The sequence below is a fragment of the Gossypium hirsutum genome, chromosome A03 (assembly GCF_007990345.1).
Source record: "Gossypium hirsutum isolate 1008001.06 chromosome A03, Gossypium_hirsutum_v2.1, whole genome shotgun sequence".
In the NCBI taxonomy this organism is placed as follows: Eukaryota; Viridiplantae; Streptophyta; class Magnoliopsida; order Malvales; family Malvaceae; genus Gossypium; species Gossypium hirsutum.
The window spans coordinates 104,293,981-104,302,305 of NC_053426.1; the positions used below are offsets into that span (position 1 = coordinate 104,293,981).

The 8,325-nt window shown below is 33.7% G+C and overlaps 1 non-coding gene across 1 annotated transcript; it reads right to left on the reverse strand.

Moving 5' to 3' along the window:
• Positions 1–349: 349 nt before the first annotated feature.
• Positions 350–456, reverse strand: LOC121225309 (small nucleolar RNA R71). Its single transcript, XR_005923178.1, has one exon. It is a non-coding gene; the product is annotated as a small nucleolar RNA R71 (small nucleolar RNA).
• Between the last annotated feature and the right edge of the window lie 7,869 nt (positions 457–8,325).

An 8,325-nucleotide genomic window follows, 5' to 3' on the forward strand; every position in this document is an offset into this window, starting at 1 on the left:
TGCTAAACTTTCTCTAACAGGAACTGAATCTAGCATAGTTAGACCTGCTGTAGCTGCAAATACTTTTGAACTGAAACCTAACACAATTCAAATGATACAACAATTTGTTCAGTTTGACGGTTTGCAGGATGAAAATCTCAACGTTCACTTAGCAAACTTTCTGGAATTTTGCGATACATTTAAAATCAATGGCATTTCTGATGATGTCATACGTCATCGGTTGTTTCCCTTTTCATTGAGTAATTAAGCTAAGCAGTGGTTGAACTCGTTACCACGAGAGTCAATTACTACTTGGGAACAAATAACCGAAAATTTTTTACTCAAATACTTTCCGCCGGCTAAAACGGCTAAATTACGTAATGATATCTCTTCGTTTGTGCAGATGGACTGAGAAACACTTTACGATGCATGGGAGATATACAAAGACTTACTGAGAAGGTGCCCTCACCATGGGTTACCGCTTTGGCTTCAGGTTCAAACATTCCATAATGGCCTGAATCCTTCGACTTGACAAATGGTTAACGTAGCTGCTAGCGGAACCATCAACAATAAAACACCTGAAGTTGCCTATGAGTTTATAGAGGAGATGTCACTAAATAACTATCAGTGGCAAGTCATGAGGACTAAGCCAACTAAAGCAGCAGGCGTTTATAACGTCGATTCGGTTACTATGCTGTCAAACCAGGTAAAACTTCTAAATAAAAAGATTGATGGTTTTCTTAGTTCTTCACAGGTTCACCCAGTAATGCAGTGCGAAGCAAGTGGAGGTGGAACAAGCCATTCGGAATACCAACCTTATGGCCACAACATGGATAACGAGCAATTAAATTACATGGGTAATAATCCTCGACCTTAGAACAATCCATATAGTAACACTTACAATGCAGGTTGGGGGAACCACCCAATTTCTCGTGGGACGGTCAAGGAAATCAAAGACCACAACATCCTCCGGGTTTTCAACAACCACCCTATCAACAGGAAAAGAAGCCGAACCTTGAAGAGATGCTCTCAAAGTTTATATCGGTGCCAAAACTTATTTTCAGAATACTGAGGCAGCACTTAAAAATCAACAAGTGTCAATCCAAGGGCTCGAAAGAAACTAAAATAGGCCAGCTTTCCAATCTGATCTCAAAAACACCACTAGGAAGTTTACCTAGTAACACCAAATCAAAAGAGCATGTGAAAGCAGTTATGCTAAGAAGTGGGAAAGTGTTAGAAAAAACTAAAAAGAAGCTAACATAAGAAGCCGTGGTAAGTGAAAGGGGGAAAGAAAAACCCGAAAATAGTGACAAACTAGTGCCGAAGGAATATAAACCTCTAGTTCCATACCCAGCAAAATTGAAAAAAGACCGCATTGATGCACAATTTGGTAAGTTTCTTGAACTTTTTAAACAATTACATATCAACTTACCTTTTGTTGAAGCCATCTCGCAGATGCCTACATACGCAAAATTTTTAAAGGAGCTTCTAACCAATAAAAGGAAATTCGAGGACTTATCTACAGTAGAACTCAACGATGAGTGCTCAGCCATACTCTAAAACAAGCTGCCTACCAAACTGAAAGATCCAGGGAGTTTTACTATTCCTTGCTTAATTGGTAGTCTGGATGTTAAGAAAGCACTAGCTGATTTAGGCGCTAGCGTTAATTTGATGCCATATAAAATGTTTAAACAACTTGGTCTTAGGGAACCTAAACCTCCTAGGATGAGTATTCAATTAGTCGATAGATCTGTTAAATATCCTAGGGGAATTATAGAAGACGTACTTGTGAAAGTAGATAAATTCATATTTCCTATTGACTTTGTTGTGCTTGACATGGATGAAGATATGGAAGTGCCTTTAATTTTAGAGCGCCCATTTTTAGCCACTGCTTGGACTGTAATCGATGCGGTGACGGTAAATTGGTAATTAGAGTAGGTGACGAGGAGATTACCTTTAAAATTTATGATGCTATGAAGTTTTCTGGGGACCAGGATGACTCATGTTATTTTATTGACTCCATTGATCATACTACTCAAGACTCTTTTCAGGAAATTTTACAGAAAGACACGACAGAACTGTATCTAGCTTAAGAAGAGAAGACAGATGATGAACCTAATGAGCATTCTTCAAGACGAGTAGCATATGAAGGAATTAAGATGAACGATGAACTTAAGCAAAAACCCTCTATTGAAGAGCCCCCTAAACTGGAACTTAAACAATTATCAAACCACTTGGAATACACATTCCTTGGAAATAATTCTACATTACCAGTTATCATTGCTTCTAACTTGCAACCCACAGGGGCGTGTGCACCGGTCGTGTCATTTGAGAAATTAAAATAATTCTTTTATTTTATTTTTCTTTCATTAAGCTTTTAAGATTCATTTGTTTTCCATTTAAACACGGCTTATCTTTGTGACTACTATGAAGATTATTCCCTTCACTCTCTTTTTATCATTCAGAATCATGCTTGACATCCAGATTTATTTCCATTACTCAATCTCACCAATCCAAGAATATCATCTATTCTTAATACAGGAAGTTTCACTTCTCCCTCTAACTTATTTTTATACTCTAATATCTATCTTTGTACATTTAGGGCAATGTACGTCTTAAGTGTGGGGGGATATCTATTTCATTATCAGAAAAATCCCTAAATGACTACCTTGTTCTCTTGAAAAGCTCTCATATTATATTTAGGATAAATTTTGATTGATTTATGATTTTTGTTGATATATCTTGAATTAAAACATAGGCATTTATGCATTGATTATTTAAACTTCAAGACATTAGAGAATCAAGCATGATAAGTTGATTTTTAAGAATTTAAAATCTTAGGTTGTTTCCCCAAAGTTTAGGTATTACTTTGAGTTGGAATTCACAAGTTTTAAACATCAAAAAACCATAATTTTTGTGAGATTTTTGAGCCTTTTGATCATCTATTGATTTTTTCATGCTCACTTTTGTTATTGCTTCGAGTGCGTCAATATTGAACTGTTATTCTAGAACTTGCTTGATTATGCATGTCGAGACCACACCATTTGATTTGATATGTCAAAATGATTAAGGCACTTAGGATTAACCCACTCATGCCATGAAAAGCCTACCTCCATGATTAACCCCTAGTAAACCCCCTTGAACCTAACAAGCCATTTCTTGTATTACCCTTAATATTAACCCTTAACCCATTATTGTTGAAATCCCCTAAATTAATCCCTATTTTTGTCGAGATTTGAGTTGAACAAATTGTTTAGCTATGTCTTGTTCTTAATAGTTAGTCTATGTTATTTAACTTGTTCTTAAAAAAAATTATGTATACACATTATTAATTCCATATTCTAAAAAAAAACTCTATTGTACGCAAGTGATGATTAACTCTTTTTCTAGTTAGGAAATTTTCCAATTCAATCTCGATTCCAACCCTTTCTTTCAGCTTGTGACCACACCCCCTAACCAAGCCTCATTACAACCCTCTAAAGACCTTTTGATTGATGTATCATCTTAAATTATAATGGTAGAAATTTGATTCTCATGCAAGCCTATGGTAATGACCTTTCATTACTGACTATTGAGTGCTTCATTTATTGTCCTTAAACACCTCGAGTGATTTAAGTGATTCTTTAGTGAGGATGTGGAACTCTATGATATTCTGAATCGAAGATAATTACTTAGATGATGGGAGACACCTAAGTTTTCAGAATAAAATGCTCAACTTCGAATGTTTGAAACTTTTATGTTCTTTTAGTTGAATTCTCAGTGTATGATTACCTATGGATTAATTTGAGATATTATCGATAGAAATTATAAGTTGAGAAGAATTTATTTTGATTATGAGTTGAGAATTTTGCTTGAGGACAAGCAAATGCTTAAGTGTGGGGGTATTTGATAAACCGTAATTTATACATATTTTTACCCCATGTTTAACGCATTTTATGGATGATTTCCCATTAGAATTGGTGAATTTGATGCTCCTAATGCTTTAATTTCATGTTTTATACCTAGGAGAGCAAAGGAAAGCGAAAGGAATGAGAAACGGGCCAAAAACGGAGAAAATGGGCCAAAGTACGAAATCAACACTGCCTGAACCTCCTCACACGGGCGAACCACACGGCCGTATCGATTTGGCAGGCTCGAGCACGACCTGAAGTAATCGCACACGGGCGTGTCCCTGTCGAGCCCAAATTGAGTCCAATTCAGAAAAGGCTAATTTTGAGGGCTTTTAGTCATTCCAAAGCCTATAAATACACCTAGAGTAGGAAGAAAAGGGACAGAGAATAAGGGGAAAGGAATTATCCCAAGAAAGTCGATTGATCTATCTCAAAAGTCGGATTCATCATCAAGACTGAAGATCTCTCCTCAATTTCCCTTCAAGAGTTTTGGGTTTTCTTTATGTTTTGTATTCTTTATTATTCTGAGATGTTTTCTTATTTAGTTATGAACTAAATCCCCTAAATACCTAAGGGGAATGAAACCTAAGACGAATCTTGTTATTATTTTCTGAATCGTATGATAAATATTTAACTTGTTCTTAATTATGTGTTCTTAATTCTTGTTTTGATATCCCAGGATACTGATTCAAGATAAGCTCTTATTCAGAGGAGGAATAGACCCTGTCTAAGAGTACATTTGTCATAATTAAGCAGAGTTGATTGCGCCCCCAGACATAGGGTGACAAGATTTTGCCAGATTAAGGTGAAACCTAATAAGGGGATCCATAGATCGAGTTAATGCAACCCTAGAGTGTTAATTAGAGAAAAGTCTCGGTTATTCAATCTAGCGATTAGACGTTATTAGTCTTGAATAGGGATAATAACATAACTTAAGGATTTCTATGGAATACGTTAAATGAATAAATCGTCCGATTCGGAGCCAGAATAACAAGTACAGTCTAGGTGGATTTTACCTTAGGTATTGCCTTCATACAATCGATTTTCCCAAAAGCAATTTCTCAATTCTATTCTCTGTGAGTTCTTAGTTTAGGTAATTAGTTCGTTAAAACAAAAGCCTCTTTATTCTTAGGCTAGATAATAAAAAGACAGTCATTACTAGTACTTTTAGTTCCTTTGGGTTCGACAATTCGGTCTTGCTAAAACTATACTACTGTTCAATAGGTGCACTTGCCTACATCGCGATAATAGTAGGTTTCAAGAATGAGTAATTATAAATATTTAAAACCTATCACGAAATCTCGCGATCAATTAACATCACCCCAATCACATCGAAATAAGACAACCTTTCGTTTGCCATAGTAATACAACTCAATAAATTCAGTAAGAAGTTCGTAATACTCCACATTTTTGTCAACAGGATTACTATCCCTAGCACTAGCATAGCTTGTAATTGAAGAATTAACAACTATTCTATAATTTTGAAAATTATTGGAGTTAAATTTGACCAATTAAAATAATACATAAACTAAAATTGATCAAATTTAGTACAGGAGTACTGGCAAAATATTTATAAAATTAAAAATATGTTATAAAAGCTTATCAAATTAAAATTATTGTTTAAAAATATGATTATAAATTTAACAGAAATATTTTAGTAAACATATTAACAAGGGAGAGTAAAATTTTACCTAAACTTCCCCAAATCCAACCTTAAAATTTTCAATGAAAAAAGCAACCCAACCCATCCCTAAATTTGATTTTTTTTCAAAAAAAGCCTATAAAGTCAAAGCAAGCTTGAAATTAGTCAATTTCGAATACACTTATTTTTAGTCATAAGTCAAGAAACAGGCAACGCAATGGAAGTTAAGAGAAAAAAATAAAATAAAATAGAAATAAGAGAATGAAAACATGACATACAAACCAAAAAGATCACTGATTTAACACTACCTCCTGAAACATTCCTCTTTCAAACAAAAACTAATTTTTAGCCATAGGAAAGCATTTATTTAATTTCTCAAGGTTGCCCGCGATCCTTCCAACAACCTGATCGAGATTTCATTGTCCGTTTGATGTAATTTTTCGACCACTGATACACAGGGATATGATTTTAGTTTATATAACATATGAAAGAATGTTGATTATATGAAATATAAACAAAACAGGATGATACATGATATAAATAAGCTTTTCCTCTTTCAATTTTAAAACTTGCATTTAACTTACTTTCTAATCTTTGTCTCCAAACTTATATTACCTGTATTTTACGTGAGAATTTGCAAATTTGTTTCATATTGAATCATTGATTTAAGAAAAGTAGTGATCTAATCAATGGTATCAAAATCAACTCTTGACTAACTTCACCATACTTATATAATTTTTTTAATTTCCAAATCTCCAAATTTTTATATTTTCCAAGTTAAAAGCAAAATTTTTATATTTTCCAAGTTAAATGCAAGTACCAAAATGAAAGAAAAAAATGACAAATACCCAAGTGAACTTCAGGGCCAAATATTTAATATACATAAACATTTTAAATCATAAGAATGTGTTTTTTTTTAATCAGTTTGTTCTTTAATTTTATTTTTAAAAAAATATACCCTAAGAAGCATATCATTGTGCAGATCACATGGAAAAACTAAACTCCCTTAACAGTGGATCAAAAAAATCTTTTTTTATTTTTTTAATCCACTTCCAAATCATTTATGAAGAAATAAGACAATGGCACGAAACAGTTTCAAAATTGTAATCCTTCTAGTTGATTCTATTATTGATTTTAAAAAAAAAAGTAAGCACCTACAAAGCCGGAAAATTGTTTCTTGCCAAATTAAAGAAGATAAATAAGTGTTTTTTGCTCAGATACTTTAAATAACAGATAACATCTACTTTTTCTTGTTCCTTTAATAGATAACATTTACTCAATTTAAAAGTAAATTATTGTCATCAGAGAACATGCAATTTTAGGGCTAAGCATCCATTAAATCTTGTAGCTTAATAACAATAATCACAAACAAACGGAAAAAAACTTACACGGTGATGCGGCAGAAGAGTGTGACAGTGATGCAGCAGAGGGAGAAATCGACAATGATGTAGCAGATGGTCAAGGAAAATCAAAGGGATTTCGGGATCTTGATTTAGGGATTTTGAGATTTTAATTTTGGGAAAAATTAATGGATTTGGGGATTCTGATTTTTACGGGGAAAATAAGGGATTTCGGGGTTTAAGGACAAAATAAAGGATTTCGAGGCTATGGTTTATAAGAAAAATAAGGGATTTTTAGCAAAACAAAACGGCGTTGTTTTGTTTAAAATAAAATGTTTTTTTGCGGCATTTTTTATATTGCTTACCCTTTGCGGTGTTTTTCTCATAAAGGCCGCTACTGCTTTACCTATTGCGGCGTTTTTCTGTTAACTCCACTAGTGTATAATATTTGTGGCGTTTTCCATCCAAACGCCACTAAAAACACCGCTAAATCCTTAATTTCCTGTAGTGATATGTACTTGTTTTCTATTTATTTGAATGATGAATAAATAAAGTTAATTTCACATTTCACTGTTATGTCTTTTGTATTTCTATCTTTCATATTTTGCATGCATAGTGAAATTGTGACAAGCAAATATTAGCTCATTGATTATCTAAGTTCAAATTGATGATAAGTGGCATTGTAAGAACGTTTACATTGCAAGAAAGATAACTTACTTCAGCAGATAATCTAAACGAGTCTGTAATCCCATAAAAGAATCAAAGTGGGCATTTGATTCAAATACTTAAAAGGATTATTATGTAGTCTACAATTCCAATTGAGGAGATGGCTAGCCTTGGCTATCAAAGCAGTTGATTCCACCGGTAGAGACATAGATGTATTCATTGAAAGAATGGTACATTGGACTGGACCCAAGATGAATTAATTTTGAATCCGTTTGTAAATTAATTCACTTGTGATGTTCATGATGTGATTCACCTAAATCCTAAGTTAGTCACTGACCATGCATATGTAACTCATGTGCTTTAAAATAAACGAAGGCTTATGCTCTAAAGATGATCGAGCCCATAGCCGGTATGTTGGGTACATGACTTGTGTATAACATGGCTTTTCTAGTAGCGTTGTAATTCATAGTTCAATTAAAGAGTTAATGATATCCTCTCATTGGCATTGTGTGGATTGATAAACATGGAACGTGACCATGGGTCGCTTGTTCTCGAACAATCAATTTATCACAGTCACTTGTTGACGGCGACCATATTAATCACTAAGAAGACACAATGGTGACAATGAGATAAAATAGGATTGTATTGAGTGAACGGATTTAACTTAAAGGAATCAAGGATATCTTATAAGGGTAACACACACATGACGAGGTCATTAGACAAAGTAGTTTGATGAATTACTTTCATAAAGAGTATACAATAAGGAGTTTTCAATCATGGTACTTCTTCTGGACTGACTCCATGATTA